The sequence below is a fragment of the Magallana gigas genome, chromosome 10 (genome assembly GCF_963853765.1).
Source record: "Magallana gigas chromosome 10, xbMagGiga1.1, whole genome shotgun sequence".
Lineage (NCBI taxonomy): Eukaryota > Metazoa > Mollusca > Bivalvia > Ostreida > Ostreidae > Magallana > Magallana gigas.
Genome location: NC_088862.1, coordinates 15284094 through 15298235, shown reverse-complemented (window position 1 = coordinate 15298235; position 14142 = coordinate 15284094). Strand labels below are relative to the sequence as shown.

General features: G+C 32.6%; 1 non-coding gene across 1 annotated transcript; it reads right to left on the bottom strand.

The window, feature by feature from the left end:
- Positions 1 to 521: 521 nt before the first annotated feature.
- LOC105347748 (uncharacterized) lies at positions 522 to 13915 on the bottom strand. Its single transcript, XR_010710254.1, has 3 exons — positions 13643 to 13915; positions 4859 to 5009; positions 522 to 1075 (listed from the first exon to the last, which is right to left on the bottom strand). It is a non-coding gene; the product is annotated as an uncharacterized protein (transcript).
- Between the last annotated feature and the right edge of the window lie 227 nt (positions 13916 to 14142).

The following is a 14142-nucleotide window of genomic DNA, read 5'->3' as shown; positions in this document are numbered from 1 at the left end:
CCTTTGATTAGGTAATAATTATAATTATGAACCCACAGCATATAATATTGAAACCACAGCATAAAATAATGAAACCACAGCATATAATTATGAACCCACAGCATATAATAATGAAACCACAGCATATAATAATGAAACCACAACATATAATTATGAACCCACAGCATATAATTATGAACCCACATCATATAATAATAGATCCACAGCATATAATAATAGACCCACGGCATATAATTACAGACCCACAGCATATAATAATAGACCCACATCATATAATTATAGACCCACAGCATATAATTATAGAACCACAGCATATAATAATAGACCCACAGCATATAATAAAATCATCTAACATAAGGCAGCCATGGCGTTCCATATATGTTCATTGCCCATCCTTCATAGAACCCTCTGTTGGTGCACAGTATGAGCCAAATTGGCCAAGAGAGAGCAAAAATTTTTAGAGCAAGCAAAGTATATGGGACAAAGCAAAGTGACGCCCAACTGCCAAGTGATAAAAAAAAGAGATGTTAAAATTTATTTGAAAGGCCTAAATATGAAATTTGGAGGATATAAAAGAGATATGTCCGATATATGTCTAAAATAAGTTTTAAAAGATTATATATTGTTCTTGTCAGGTTGGTTTTCACGGCTGAATAAAGAGTTTTTGTTGCAGAGTAAGCCCTCTTGTGGGAGGAAGGCACAGAGCATCTTTTCTCGGGTTAGGATTTTCTTCTTTATTTTTTTGTTGTTTGTTTTTTTGGTCTTTTTGGGCTTTGTTTTTGGGGAGTTTCCTGTTCTTGTGGTTTTCGTTTTCGTGTTTTTCTTGCTTCGCTTGTAGAGCTTGTCCCCTCCGATGCTTTGTGTTTGGGAGATTGTAACATATTTTTGTCGTTGTTGAATATGAACTGTAATCCTATAGAGATGACCACCAATGTTTCGTATTTAGGCTCTTTTAGTAGTTTGGTTGCATCTTCGGATACTATTTTAGCTGTCTCCTCATTTTGAACCCAGACATGAAGAATCAGCCTTTCCCATTTTGCATTAGATTTGTGAAGCTTTTGTTTTTTAGTTGCAGCTGAAAGTATAAAACAAAAATCCTGTTCATTTACATAACTTTCGTAATAAGGTGTGGTCTTCCTTTAAATTTGGCGTATTTTTTGTCACTGGTGGTAATAAAGCAAAGAGTTTCATTTTTTCACCTATATAAGGTTTTTTTAATTTGAAATATTCTATTAAGTTGTTACTGAATTTCTCTTAAATTGAAATTTTTTATACCTTTGTTGTATATTCTTTAACTAGACCCTATATATGAAAAGTAAACACTGAAAACGTAACATATTTAGGCAAAATTGTTTGGGCACTCACCACGTATAACACAACATGCGGGGTGTATGCTATGTTGTACACGGGGTGTAGGCTTCCGAAGCGAGAAAACGGTGTCGAAGGTACGATATTTGTCCAATTAATTAACTAAAGGACTTATTTTGCCAAAAAGAGTATGCTTACGGAAGAAAGCATGAATTACGGAATACATAGACACGTTTTATTCCACTGTACATGTTCTACTTTTCTCAAACACCTCAACACAATTCCGACAGTCAGGGTGAGTTTGACCCTGACGTACGTTAATGATCAAATATCTGGACAAAGGTTCCGTTTATCATCAATGTTTTGTTACTAATTATTACATACCATCTGTGTTTGATTATACATAAATTTTCTGTGAATAGAATCAATCGAATACAGACATATTTGCGAAAAAGTGATTTTGTACACGTGTTGTACAAGGGGTGTATACAATCGGTTTTTCTTGCAGAGACTAGTGCATAATATCAATGGCAAATGTTTAATGCTTATTTATTTTGATAATGTAGCTCTTTATATTGTTTTGGGTCATTCTTGATTATCATGTATAGAGCTTGGTTAGCACAACACACGGTAGGTACAGACTTTCAACAGTGTATATTGATAAATCTTTTGATCAAATGTTTTAAATTAGTCCAAAACTGCTTTGTAGATGAAGATAGAAATTGATCATACAGAGGAAGTTTATGATGAAGAAAAATCCTTTATATGCGAATTTTGCTCAAAGTCATTTAAACACAGATCGTCTAAACACCTGAATACTCACAAAAATGAACTCTTTAAATGCAGTCAATGCCCAAAAATATTTTCCACGCGACATTACTTGAATCTTCATAATAGAAATGTCCATACAGAGCCAAAAAACCTCCTCTGTCCCCATTGTGGTTGAGCATACCACACTTCATGTGCATTGTCAAACCATATAAAGTTTAAGCATAAGGGTGGGGGTAATGAATGTAGCATATGTGAACGTAAATTCAAAGACAATTACGGTTTAAAACGACATAGGCGTCTCATGAAGAAAAGACACAGCACCGCTCCATTTGCAATAAAAACTTTAAAATCTTAAAAGAACAGTCGAAACATTGCACAAAGGAGAAATCAGAACAGAGGTATTCTTGCCATTATTGCGACAAAAAATATGCATTGAGAAGATGCCTGAAAGTGCACATTAAAAAAAAATCCATGAAGCCACTCCTGCATATCCTTGCTGTTGTGGGGAATTGTTTAAATACAGGTCCTCTTTCAACAGACATAAGAAGGCGTGTTCAAAGTCTGGTATTTGAGTATTTTGACTAGATTAATCCTCATATCAGAACCTGTAATTTTTGTTGTGTTCTACAACAGAATAAGAACTCGAAATTATCAAATGGGAATTTGACAATTTTGTTAAGCAGTTTGCTTAATAATTTTGTTTACAGATATTTTCTAATATACTTGTCAAGACTCTAGAATGTCGTTAACTCGTTATAAAAACCGACTGTATAAACCCCTTGTACTGTGAACACGTTGTATACACCCCGTGTACAAAATCATTTTTTCGCAAATATTTCTGTATTCGATTGATTTTATTCACAGATAATTTATGAATAATCAAACACTGATTGTATGTAATTGTTAGTATCAAAACATTGATGATAAACAGAACCTTTGTCCAGATATTTGACCATTAACGCACGTCAGGATCAAACTCACCCTGATTGTCGGAATTGTGTTGAGGTGTATGAGAAAAGTAGAACATGTACAGTGGAATAAAACGTGTCTATGTATTCCGTATTTCATGCTTTCTTTTGTAAGCGTACTCTTTTTGGCAAAATAAGTCCTTTTGTTTATTAACTGGACAAATACCGTACCTTCGACACCGTTTTCTCGCTTCGGAAGCCTACACCCCGTGTACAACATAGCATACACCCCGCGTGCTGTGTTATACGTGGTGGTACTTTTGTGCATGTTTAAAAACGATTTTTTTTTCATTCCTGTGTTTCTCTGGAAGACATGTCATTTAATGTCATCTAAAATATCTCTGATTTTTTTTCCATTTTGTCGACGTCAATTGTATTTAATTGGAAGTTATATTCATTTTCATTACAATCGTCCAATTGTTGCGGAAAAAAAAAACTTGGGACAGACTATGAACGTTCAATTGTTAAAACTTGCACTTAAACAATGGAAACAAGGAATATAATCAGGTGGCACCGTTGAGTGATTCATTGACTAGATTGTGTACCTTCTTTCAACACAGAGCCTATACATATAATTGTTTGTGAACTGAAGTATTTCATTTGTTAACTTAAGTCAAATTGCGTGAATTGTATAAAAATACTTTACAAATATTTTGACACTTACATAAATGAACAAACTTATATTCAAACACACCATCTTATGACATCACAAGAACATGTTACATATACATGTATTCAATGTTTGAAAAACTGGTGCAAGACAATCAGTTATTAAATTCATAAACAATCTGTTATTAAGTAAAGTGGGAGAGTAAGATGATTTATATAATCAGTGCACAAATCACTGCAGAAATAAGACAAACCTGTAACAGTCTTTGTAGCCTAATTTACCTGCATTTTCTATAATAAATAACAAATTAATTCTTGTTAATTGTGCGCACTTATATTCTCAATAAAAAAATTATTGATATAGCATTGGATGATTCATTTTTGACGTCGTCGTTTAACGACCAGGATTTAATGGAAAAACACGAATTACACGAAATAAAACGGGTTGGGCAGTTTACGCTTAAAAAATCGCGAAGCAGTTTATAAAAAAGCGTACATTGTTTTAAACCCCTTTATATACCGTATAAAACTAATAAATATTGAATTCATTCATAAAATTAAATTTTTTGCTATATTAAAATAGCAGATTAAAACGGTCATTTGACCTCTAAAATGATATCAACATATACAAACGTTACGTCAGGTGGATTGATATGTTTTTGACGTTAGTCTTACTTTGCCGTAGGTAACATTTTTTATACGATTTAAAAATTCTTTTTAGGCAATATGAAAGCGTATATGGCGTTATAACAAAAATTAATTTATTAGTGCATAACATAAAGGTTCGGCCACGCGATGCGACTTTTCATTCGAATTTCAATCGATTTGCTCAGGTAATTTGATTTGAGTCGATTATTGAGGTGGAAACACGATACGAATTTCGATTAATAAAACCTATTCAATATTTTTGTTGTAAGGGAAAAGTCATTGTGACGTCACAATTCTCACCAGAGAGTGAATTGAAAATCGGACGCACATTAGATTTTCAAGCGAATTTCAGACTTAGTTTTCGACTTAGGTTTTTACACGGTACGATTTTAGTGGAGAGCGACTCCAATGAGAAAATCGGATGGAAAATTGTATCGTGTGACTGCTTATTTATTGAAAACTCGGTAAAAGACATCAGACATGATTGATAATATCATTCATATATTTTTAGTAGCTCATGTGCATAAAATCGCTCAGTCATATCCTTGACTCACCTGCAATAAGGTCCAATTTCCTTTGAAGTAAGTCATTAGCTTTTTTATTCATGACACGAGTGACTGATACCGCCACTACTTTGCTATGAATTTCACAAACGTAATCAACGAGTGGTCCACCGTCCAGATGGTTTTCAATCTCATTCTCTGTCTAAGAAATAGAGTATCATTTTTATTAGTTGTCATGCACAGACCTTATTTCTCAATCTCCTTCTCTGTCTGAAAAAGAAAGTATTATTTTTATTAGATGTCATGCACAGACCTAATTTCTCATTGTTTACCCCAATACAATGCTAAAACTAAACTAAAGAAAAAAGACATATATATAGCTTTCATCACACAATTGACTACTAATGAAATGACTTGCTTTAACATTTCAAAACCACAAACTTAAAAATTTAATATTTTATCATAAATACATGTAATTGAACAAAGGTACAATAAATTTCACTTATCTTAAATGAAATAACACATATCTTCAATTCAATTAAAGTAAGTTTAATTGAGCTTATATCTATCCCTTATACATTTGAAGATAGGTAAGCTTTATTTAAAGATAGAAAATAATGAAGACAGATACAATTTGAACATATCCATAAAGATATACCTAGGTTTAATTTGTTTTTGTTATTGAATATAATGAAGGCTCCCTCGGAAATTTAACATAGACAGAAAAGCACAGAACATGCAAAGCAACGACGACGCGAATAAAAGCCTAAAATAAAATATGCAAATAGTATAATGTATTCAAAATATACCTATATTGAAAAAAGCGATAGAAAAATATACACCAAACGTTAAGAAAATGAAATTAGTTTAATAGGCTTTATATTTTCCTAATTTACTCGGTTGCGATATTAAATTGTAGACCTCTTTTTGAAAGTCTAGTGCTACTTTTCACTTTCGAATGACTACATCACCATTGAGTAATTTTATGAAAAAGAAACTAATCATTTTTCACTATGATTACCATGGTTAAAATTACTCATATTATTTTACATATTTATTAAAGATATATTCACGAAATACCAAGTGTAGTTTTTTAAATTTCGTATAGGCGTATGTATATTTTTTCAAAAGAGTTTTCACACGCCGGGAAAAAACGCCTGTTGTCTTAAACGCTTACTAAAAAGGACCATTAAAGAATTTTTGAGAATTTCTAAAAAAAATCTAAATAGTTTTAGTCTGTAAATCAAAAAATAGTATTTGATTGAATTGAAAATCTTTTAATTTAATAAATAACAATATTTTTTTATGACTTTTTTCTTGAAAATACTTGAAAAACGTGAAACATACCGGAATCAATAGACGATGTATTCAAAAATTTTATGGGGAGTAGTTGTTTTTGTCAATATCTTGATAACTCAAGACAAGTTAATTCAATTGCACCTATTTAAAGTCAATTATACCAATCTTTACTTTGTTGTATTTGTACCTATATTCAAATTATTTTGTACTGAATAGAGACATGTATAACAGAATTAAACATATCTGCAATTTTTTTGAAGATAGGTACAATTGATTTTAAGATAGGAACCATCGATTTTAAAATAGGTACAATTATGGGCAGATAGGTAAAAATATTTAATTTTGTATAGATGTTAATTTGGCGTTTCATACAAGTAAGGGGAGTAATGAGGTAATTTGAAGCTGAACTACCTCGCATTATCATAAGATACTAGAATTTACCTGTGCACACACACGTTGATCAAGTACGACGGGTACAATGTTGGCGAAACCACCCCTATACCCTTAGTTTAAATACGTCCCGATTTTATGTGTTTGTAAACAAATTTTATTCCCCCCACCCCCATCCCCCCCAAAAAAAAGAACAATAAGAAACACTAGGGTTCTGTACATTTCTGATGGATGTGTTATTGATGTGCAAAATCAAAATTTCAAAATTTCATCTTGAAAATTGTCCGATGAGTTACTAGTATCCAGACAAATGGTATACCTTTTATGATATATTTTACAAAGAAATGATTTAAAAAACATTTTTTTCTTTTTTTAGATTTTTTTTTCTAAAAATTTATATTTAAAAAAAAACCAAAGTACAAGTACTATGCATATTTCTGATAAATAATTAATTAAAATAAAAGAAAACTTTGTAGAAGGTATTCAGTCGAGTGTGTCCAATATTTTGCAAAAAAGACAAAAAGTCCAAGTACAACAGCTGATATTTGTCTCATAGATTAACAAAAACCAAAACCCAAGCACTATGAATTTTTGGGAGTTGATTTTAATCAACTCTTCTATGCACTTACTCTGGCAAACCGAAACTGAAACAGTGTTTGGACCTAAGCACAAATCACCACCGCTGACAAGAGTTAGTTCTTGAAAATAATCGATAAATTCGATGTTATATACGCTGAAGCATTTTTTTAAAAAGGAAACTTATTCATAAGTACCTAAGAAATAGTCAGATTTTGAATAGTACGAACAATTCAGAAATGTTTTGCAGTCGTATGTTATCCTACGCCAGAGTTCAATATAGTCTCGTTCAACCATCGGCTGTCTCCGTACATCTCCGAAAAGCAGAGAGTCAGTCTATATTTAGAGGTCGCATCTTCAAGCTATCACGTGACCTGGTATCTCTTACTTGTCGAAGATTAACGGAGACAGCCGAGCGTCTGGTTGAACGAGATTAGAGTTCATTATTGGATGGATCCATACACTTTCTGAAATATTTCGAATACCGATACATAGTTTGATTAAATCAATGCTATTAAAATATTACACAACATGATTCATAAGAGGTTTTCTCGAAATTCTTGTCTGAAAAGTCCGAGAATCCATATTATAAAAATTTGCGTAATTCAAATAGAGATTATAAGCTACTTGCCAAGGAGAATAACATATCGTTGATTTTAAGAGAAATAATAATCGATAAAATCAACTCCCGTCAGTACTTCAGTACTTTGATTGATATATGCACTCTTCCTCATAATAACTGTGTACTTAGAGTTTATCTGCTTAAAATCTAGGGGTAAATGAGAAGATTTTCGAAGAATTAATGCTTTTTCACTATATAATCATTAGAGCCCGATCCTTACACAAGAACCACTGACTCAGGGGCATTCGTTTATATGCTTAAATCCAGGAGCAGAGAAGATTTTAAAAGAATTAATTCATTTTTACTATATAATCATTAGAGTCCCACCCTAGCGCGGAAGCCCCTGACTCTGGAGCAATGAATTTCACAATTTTGGTAAAAAGCTCAATGCTTATTACAATAAAAGCCAGCAGTTTGACTGCTTGATTTCCAGAAGTAAAGAACAAGCTAGATTTTTTTTAAAGATTGCAATTATATTTATGGTTTAACCCCACCCCTCAGGCCTCAGGTTCCTTTTACCAATAGATGTAATATTTGGTTGAAAGTGGTTTAATGGTTTTCGAGAAAAAGCTAAGATGTTCAAAGGTTTACGACGGACAAAAACAGTTAGCAGTAGGTTAACTATGTAACTTATATGACCTAAAAACAAAACATTAACAAACAAACATTTTAACAAGTTTGATGTGTGTGACTGAAAATAGTATTTTCGAAAAGAATGCGATGTGCAGAGAGGGAATGTATATTTTGCTGTTTGTCTTTGTTATATGAAAAAAAAACCATCAACCTGCAAAATTAATGCAAAGCTTATGCGTTTAATTAAAGACACCGTTAGTGCGATGCCCTACCGAGAGAGAGAGAGAGAGAGAGAGAGAGAGAGAGAGAGAGAGAGAGAGAGAGAGAGAGAGAGATTGTGTGTTATAAGATGTGTATGTAAATCCTAATATGCAATCGTGTTTGTATGTAAGTCTGAGTATAAATGAGTGTAATTTTGATTGTATAACCTATAAAACTCAGGGATAAACCTTTTAGAGTTGATCCCGCAGGCATCCAATCTAATTGCTCCTACAGATGCGTAATTGCAGGTGTAAAATGATGTTTGTAATTTACATGTAACCTGCCACTATAATACACACTTTCCATATGTAGTCACTGCAGTTGTATTTCCGTTTTCGAAATATCACGACTGACAAGTTACAAATCGACAAATGTAAAGTCTACAAATTTGTCGAATTTTGACATGACCATATATGGAAACAGTGACGTCACCGATAGAAAAAGACTAGATGCAGCTAAAGGTATGCTGTAATTGCCGGAAAAGGGAATTCGAAGGAATAAATAAAAAAAATATTAGGTAGGCCTATAATCCTATTAACTCTGGATAACAACATTTCTTAGAAAGTATTATTTTCGGAAAAATAAATTATGAGATTGGTGTACATTTTACATGTATATCAAGAGAATGTATAAAAAATGCCAGTGAAGAATTCGATCGGCCTCAGATATCTTCAAAGAACTGGAAAAAATTACATATAATGACTTTGTTTGAATATACGTGTATATAGATATACACACATTTTTATTAGAGAACATGCAAGAAATTGTTGAAGTATAGAGCTCGGTTGAATTAAGAAAATATCTCCAACAGCCTTGCTACCACAAAGTTTGGACAAGAACCCCCTCCCCCGCGAAAAATGACAAGTGGTCGGCCAGCTGGTCAATTAAGTAACTGCAATGTTATCGATAAGAACAAACTATACTTAAGGACATTTGTTTTGAGATTTTGATTATTATGAAACGTAAGAAGCGACACCCCATTTAAAAATAGATAAAAATTCCAAAGATAAGATTAACTGTCGTGAAATTAAAATGTGTATAAATTAAGCAATTATTACATATATATGAGTATGACGTCCTGAATGTCGGTTCAATACAGAGTCACTTTGTGAAGTTGGTTGATAAAAAATTTCAAAAGTTTATTATACATGTATAACAGCTTTACAGCCATTTGTGAACATGTACTGTTGTAAAATTATCGTCAATACAGTATAAATTTAAATTACTAGTATTTAATAATTAAAACTCTACCAGTTCATATACCATCAAATTCATCTGACCCACCATGTTCCTTACTTTCAGAAATCCAATTTCCGAAGAAAAAAACATTTATACAAAAACATAAACATACTAGTATACCCGTACTATTTCTTCAAAGCCTTTCAATTTTTAACAAAACTTGATGCTTTATTTATTGATTATATTTATAACAGTTTTAAATCGTTTAATATTTATCTTTCACTTGCACAACAAAATCATTTTGATATTTTAAAAAAAGTATAAATACATATAATTATATGGAGGGTAATCGTGTTCAAAAATCCAGACATGTAAACTTATAAATCCGAATATGTAATCGTGTTGGTGTGTGAGTCTGAGTATGAATATGTGTAATTCTGATCGTGTAACCTATAAAACTCAGGGATGTACACGTTAGAGTTGACCCCGCAGGCCTTCAATCTAATTTTTCCTGCAGATGCTAATTGCAGCTGTAAAATGCTGTTTGTTATTTACATTAACTTGCCACTATAATACTAACTTTCTATCTGTAGTCTCTGCATTTGTATTTCCGTTTTCTGAAATATCATGGCTGACATGCTGCAAATCAACAAATGTAAAGTCTACAAGTTTGTCGAATTTTGACATGACCATATATGGAAACAGTGACGTCACCGATAGAAAAAGGCTAGCTGCAGGTAAAGGCATGCCGTAATCGCCGGAATAGGGACGGAATAAATATTTAAAAAAAATAAGGGTGGTATATAATCATAATATCTCTGGATAACAACTTTTCTTAGAAAGTACTATATTTCGGAAAGTTATCGATAAGAAAAACAAAGAATATAAAGACATATATTGGTTTTGAGATTTTGATTATTATGAGACATAAGAAGCGCCCTAAAAAATAAATAATAAAAATTCCAAAGAAAAGGTTAACTGTCATGAAATTAAAATGTATAAATTATTTTTAAAAATGTTTCATTTTGCATTGTCAGCAATATGAAAGGAAAAAAGTATATCATGCAGGTGAAAATTGGCATTTTTTTTAAATTTCAAGCAATTATTACGGAATATGAGCATGACGTCCTGAATGTCGGTTCAATACAGAATCACTTTGTGAAATTGGTTAATAAAAAATTCCCGGAGAGTTATTATAATACAGCTTTACAGCCACCTGTGAACATGTACTGTTTGCCATAAGCAACTATAATCTGTCCCAAGATATTTATGCAGCACATTTGGACGATTTTTTAATTAAAATACACATACCTGTGAAAGAAGTGCAATTGAAATACTGGAATGGGATAATTTCCAAGATAATTTCATTGACACATTATCATCTTTCACTCGGAAAAACTCACAGGAATAAAAACAGATTCCTTACGGAGATTTATAATGGGGAATGTTTACATCTTTTCTCCATTCGGAATACTCTCGGAATACATTGCACAATTTTTCAACGTTATAATCCGGGCTTGCTGCAATACAAAATCTTCGTAGACATCACATTTTTTAACATTGTATTGAAACCTGATAAGCTAACAGGGGTGTTTATACTGAGAATTCTTGGAAATTTTTCCAAAAAAGTATAAATACATGTAAAGTTACATACATTTTTCCGCAAAAAATTAAAAATAACAAGAGAAAAACTGTCAATGTAACAGCAAACTGGGTTTTCTTTTGTGTGAACAGTATCCATATTATAATCCATTTGTCAATCCTGAATCGATAAATACTACCTATCCAAAGAAATGGGGTACTCTATATGCAATGTATTTGCCAAAAAATGACTAAGTTCAACAGCTGATATTTTTTGACAAATTATCAGAAATCAAAATCCTAGCAATTTGCATACCTCTGATTTATGTATAAGTGTTATGCAAAAGAACAATTTCCTATCTCAAAAACTGTACGAGGAGTTATCGGTAGATTAAGGGTACCTTTTTGGCAGCCACTCACCCGCCCGCCATTTGCACTTTTTCAATAATCAAACAACCCGGTTAAAATTCTCTCTAAAAATTCTTAGAAGTCAGAAGCAATGGAGTTACAACATGGGACCTCACGGCGGTCTCCGAACCTCATGACGCCACAAATATATTTACACCCTTAAGAAATTTCTTGATCCGTCTCATTTCTAGAAAAGAGTACGCATTTACTTATATTCCAGTTTAAATTACATGTCAAATTATTTTGGAGAAATAAGATATTAGGCATTTCTTTTTAACCCTTATCATACAATATCATGAGAATTATATTACAGAATTTTATCCATTCCGGCGATTACGGCATGCCGTTTCCCGCAGCAAAGCAGTTGCCATATAAGGTCATGTCAAAATTCGACAAACTTGTAGACTTTACATTCGTCAATTTGTAAACAGTATTATGTCAGATGTGCTATTGCCGAGTCTGAAGATACAAATGCAGAAACTATGGATTGAAAGTGTGCAAAGTTGAAGGTTTAATTAACTGATGAAAGCAATAAAGCTGCGAATTGTGCATCATGCGAAGGAACTGAGTCAAATCTTACACGTGTTTATGCCCGAGTTTTATAGGTAACACGGTCAGAATTACACATTTTCATACTCAGACTTACACACCAACACGATTACATATTCGGATTTACAAGTTTACATGTCTGGATTATTGAACACGATTACCCTCCATATAATTATAGTTACATACATTTTTCCGCAAAAATTTACAAAATCTTTGCAGGTCGTTTATTCTAACTAATTCAAAAAATAACAAAAATAACAAGAGAAAAGTTGTCAATGTGACAGTAAACTGAGTTTTCTTTTGTGTACAGTATCCATAATCCATTTGTCAATCCTGAATTGATAAATACTACCTAACCAAAAAAATGGGATACTTTATATGCAATGTTTTTGCCAAAAAATGACTAAGTTCGAAAACTGATATTTTTCAAAAATTATCAGTAATCAAAATCCTACCGATTTACATACCTATTATATATGCATAACTGATCTGCAAAAGAACAATTACTTCGTATCTTGAAAACTGTACGAGGTGTTATTGTACCAATAAGGGTACCTTTTTGGCAGCCACTCGCCCACCCGCCATTTTTACTATTTCAATAATCGGAAAACCCGGTTAAACATTCTCTCTCAAAATTCTTAGAATTCAGAAGCAAAGGAGCTAGAGACTGTACATGGGAAAAGTGTCGCCCATTAAAAGCTTATTGCAACAGTTTAGCTCAATATTATGTTTATTTTTCGTCCATTTCGGCGATTACGTCATGCCTTTTCCCGCAGTTAATTAACTAATGAGAACAATAAAGCTGCAAAATGTGCATCATTCGACGGAACTGAGTGAAATCTTACATGTGTTTAGGCCGAGTTTTATAGGTTACACGATCAGAATTACACACTTTATCCTCAGACTTACACACCACCATGATAGCATATTCGGATTTACAAGTTTACATGTCTGGATTTTTTAACACGATTATCCTCCATAGATGTGTTCTATGGAACTTCTATTATTAATTATTTTACTTAAAAAGACAGCAAAACTACACACTTCCGTAAAACCGTAGAATGTTGATCCGCCCCTTTAACTAAAATGTATGTGAAGCAGAAGCTTAATACAATGTTCAATTTTATACCCGTTTAAATAGCAATTACTTTCAGCTTTGACATCGGATCACATTTCTTCATATAAATTGCAACAAGTACTAGTGATTGCAGTTCTGCAAGATTCTGATTTCGCTTGTTGTGGAATTCATAATGCATTTAATCTACCTATGTCTTGGGTCAGGCCATCGGCAAGTCTGAGCAACAATAAGAATTTCAACCAAAGAACGATCATTCCATTAATACGTTAATTACCTCAGATAACACGTTACAGTAGACAAACAGCCACAATCTACTTACCATTACAAGTTCAGCGCATCTATATACATAAAAGATCTCATAAGAAATCGCTTCCGAAATCTGCGAATTCCCTCCAGCATTGGTGCCCTGAATAATTTTCCGTGCACCATCCGAGAGAGAGTTTACGTGAAAATTTGCTGTTTTGACAAGATCAATAAAGACTATCCCCCGTCCATTTTTTTCCAAAAACTCTTCTAAAAGTTCTTCGTCTTCGTTTTTGATATCAATGATTTCACCAGAATAGCGTTTGCCTTGTTGCGTAATATTTTTGCAATTTCCCGACATACACTGATATTCATCTGTGGATTTATGCTTTATATACACGTAGTGCCGTATACGTAAGGTATTTAAACATGAGCGATGTAAAATAGTTCCTAATTCCCCTTCAAATTCAGAGGATTTTTACCCACGAAAATGAAAGGATATATTTTAGATTTATCAAAAACAACTTGCTCGATGTGTCATTTAAAACTTATTGTTAGAATGCGAGCTAATTACTT